Below are 3766 nucleotides of genomic sequence, written 5' to 3' on the forward strand. Positions count from 1 at the left end.
TGAAACACAAACCCCCCTCAGGCAGCAGAGAAATGCTGTTTTGATCCAGACCTGGAACCTCTGTGATTTTAAATTTCAGCTGAAGTGTTCCCTCATGCAGGTTCTGCCTTTGTGAAGTGTCACAGAATTGTTTGGAGGTGGAAGGGGCATTCAAATCCATCTTGTTTCAAGCTGCCTGTCATCAGCAGGGGTGCCACCCACTAGACCAGCTTGCTCGGAGCCCCATCCAGCCTGGCCTCAAGCACTTCCAGGGATGGGGCATCCACAGCTTCTCTGGGCAACCTGTGCCACCAGGAGGGAGGTGGGAATGGACTTCATCCGTCAGGATCCTTCCTGGATTATTACTTTGTAACTTTGTAAGAAGCATGGGGTTTCGCTGCCCTATAGGTTGAGATTTGATGCCCTTCACTCCCCTTATGCCTTCCCATTCCTGTGGGAAGGTGATCCATGGCAGGTGGTCAGTCTTGGAGACTTCTAATGCACCTGACCCTGACAGCCTTCTGTGACAAATAATCTGAGGCAATACAAAATCTAACAGTGTGAGGCACTCTGAGTTTCTGCCATTCCAAACACACACTTCAGACCATCAGGAACCCTTAAATAAGAGACAGAATTTAGGAATTTTAGACTGCAGTGGCATTATGTGCCTGCAGTCAGACAAGTTGTGTTGGTTTATTAATATGAATTATTGCCGAGTAAGGAAGCAGAAAGGTAGGAAAATTAACTCTGTCTGTAAGAGAAGACTGTTTAAATCTTAAAAATAGTTTCATGTGATTACATGTCAGGTTTAGATCTATTATTTTATGTATTCATCTGTGTTAGGAATGTTCTGTACCTGCTTGTTCTCAGAATAAGCATCCTGTGCCCCTTGATTTGTCATAGTGTGAGGAGTCTGATGTTGTTTACAGTAGGTGGATGTGAAATATATTTCTGTAAAGCTCTAGGATCTTCATTTTAACACCTGCATGTTAGTGCTATTAGAGTGGGGAGCGTTTCCTTGGTGAAATTACTGCTTGCTTTGTCATTGTGCTTATAAGGCTGGTTTTATTTTGTCATAAATTCCCGTGCAGGCAGAGAAGCACAAGTGACTGAGGCAGCTGTTGCAGGCAAAACTGTCTCTACTTGGAGAAATTTTATTTAATCTAATTTACTGCCAATCAACACAAAATTCTGGTCACCTCGGTTTTGATGTTGAAAAAAAGAAAGACAAAATTAATCAAATGAACACTTCGGTAAAAAACCTTCCTGCCTCTTCCCCAGGCTCAGCAGAAGTTTGATCAGCATTCACAGGAGCAAAAGCCTGGATGTAACAAATGAGAGCGGAATTGAAACTGTCATAAAGGGACGTGGTGGGGCACCAACTTTCCTGGATGTGTATTTTCAATAAAAGCAACCACTTTCTGCAACCTAATAGATGTCTCTTAATGGTCTGTTTATCTGAGAAATGGAGAACAGGTTAATTTTGAAAGGAAAAGTCCACGCTGGGAAAGCATGTGCACTCAAGATCCCAAAAGGAAGTATACAGAGGAAACAAAATTCTGCATTCGACTGAGTGAGGTTTTTAGGGGCCCTCCTCATGGAAATCCCAGTGCAATTAGCCAGAAAAGCATTTGTCAGAAAAATCTGATGAAATTTTTATGTGGAAATATGCCCATGTGGTGTCTTTTCCAAGCAATTTCACAAAGAATTAAAAAAAAAAATCAGTTTTGGAAAATGTTTCAAAAGAATAAGATGGTGCAAAAAGAAACTGCATATTTTGCTTGAAATTTCATTTAATTCTTTTATATGTGTTCTGTTAGTAAAAATGTGATGAAACTTTCAGCACAGAGAAAGAAGAGCAAAACATTCAGTGTGTGTTGAATTGCTACTGTCATTAATGATTTTCAAGATGAAATAAAAAAATAATTTTTTATTAATTAATGGGAGTAGTTATATTTAATTCCTGAGTAACCCGTTCCCTATATTTCAATTTGTTAAGTAATATAAGAACAGTATATATAAACTAAGCAGTAAAGCATTTAAAATAGTTGAAAATTCCTAGTTATACTTTTTTAAATAACAATTTTCAGAGTTTTTATTCCATGGGAAAATTTGGAAATCATCCTTTCCTTTGAGAGTAAAGCTTCATTGAAAAAGTTGGAATTTCCCACAAAATAAATCCTAGATCTTGAGAAACTTTAGCTCAGAGTTTGAAGGACAGTCACAAAAATGTTTCGTTTCCTGCTTGAGAATTTCCTGCTGGAAACTCCTGGGAGCTGAGTCCTGAAATCTGTGGACACTAATAAGAGAATTCTTCTCTGGCTAAAAAAAAAAAAAAAAAAAATTAAAAAAAAAAAATCCTATAACTGGGAGCTAGAACATCCTTGGAGGTATCACTCAGTGTGCCCTCTGAAATGTTCATCCCACTGGTCATGTTTGGAGCCCAGAATTTTTGGTGGGGTTTGTTTGGGGCAGACGGAGATTATGAAACCCATGTCAAAATCCTACAGGTTTGAGAGAGAGGGCGTTTGTGTGGGAATCCTGCAATCCCAGCTGATTTAGGGCCCTGTCCTCTTCTCCTGCCATGGCATCTCCTTCATGAGAGGCTTGAAAGGTTTGGAAAACATCTGCCAGATGTGTTCTGAGTGTGGGGGATCCCTCCTCAGCGGAGGGAGAGGACAGTAAATGAATTGTGAATATTCTGCTTTTATGTCCCCTCCCAGGTGTCACAGCAAGTGGGGGATCTGGGGCCTCTCACCTGTGTGTTGTTCCGTGGTGCCTGCAGCTGAGTTTGGCTGGATGTGGGTTCTTTCCAGTGCTGTATTGCCAGGTTTTTGTTGGAAACATGTTCTTTCAAACCATACCTTCATCAGTATTCTGGGGCATTGCATTGCTCCAGTCCTGGTCCTGCCCTCTCCCCCAGGAGGCTTCCCCCGGGATGCAGAGGTTTCTCCTGGATACCTGGTCTCTGGCAGCATCTGCTGTCAGTGGTTTCTGTTCTCCAGCAAACTGCCTCCTGGAGCTGGGTGTGAGACTGACTACAGCCCAAACCACAGAAAAATAACCTGTGGGTTAATCCAAACAGAGCTCAAGTGGTGGTGGCTGTAAGTGGGCTGTAAAATCCATAGGGCAGGTTAGAAAAACAGGGAGAGCAACACCATTTAAAAGTGTCAGTGTGCCTGGGGTGGTGGGAGGAAGGTTACTACTTACAGCTCCTGGAGAGAGACTAGAGTTACACAGGAGCTCGGATGGTTTCCCCTCTATCTGTAATTTAGACAAATGCTAGCTGGAACTGTTTTGGAATGGGATGAATGCTTGTATTCCTGGCTGAAAAGCCTGGGGAGCAAAGGCTCCCAGCTCCACTGGGATGTGCTGGTTGCAGTGTGGTCCTGATCTTCAGTAGATTCAGAAAACTCATATTTGCAGCATAGCAAAGCAGGGACTGCCATGAAATCAACTGCAGTAAAGGAATACTACAAACTCTGGCCCCGCAGTGCTGCCCTTCCTCCCAATGTGCCCTTCCAGTGCTTCTTGAAGCAAGTTCAGGTCTGAGGAGGTTCCTTGATTTTCTAAGTAGTGTATTTTTCTTGCAATTCTTACCATTCCTATAATGGATTTTCCAGCTTCTTTCTTCAACTGGAAATAGGGCCTCTCTAAGTGTAATTTTGAGAACTACAACTTCAGAAGTTTTAACTGACACCACAACACACTGTGCATTCAGTGTCAGCAGTATTTGGTGTGTCACAAAATACGCTTTTGGTGAATTTTACTCTGTCTAACTAATGTC

General features: G+C 42.1%; 1 long non-coding RNA gene across 1 annotated transcript; it reads left to right on the forward strand.

Moving 5' to 3' along the window:
- Positions 1–471: 471 nt before the first annotated feature.
- On the forward strand, positions 472–1372 carry LOC137465649 (uncharacterized). Its single transcript, XR_010994744.1, has 2 exons — positions 472–711; positions 1261–1372. It is a non-coding gene; the product is annotated as an uncharacterized lncRNA (long non-coding RNA).
- The last annotated feature ends 2394 nt before the right edge of the window (positions 1373–3766 follow it).

The sequence above is a fragment of the Anomalospiza imberbis genome, chromosome 2 (assembly GCF_031753505.1).
Source record: "Anomalospiza imberbis isolate Cuckoo-Finch-1a 21T00152 chromosome 2, ASM3175350v1, whole genome shotgun sequence".
NCBI lineage: Eukaryota > Metazoa > Chordata > Aves > Passeriformes > Viduidae > Anomalospiza > Anomalospiza imberbis.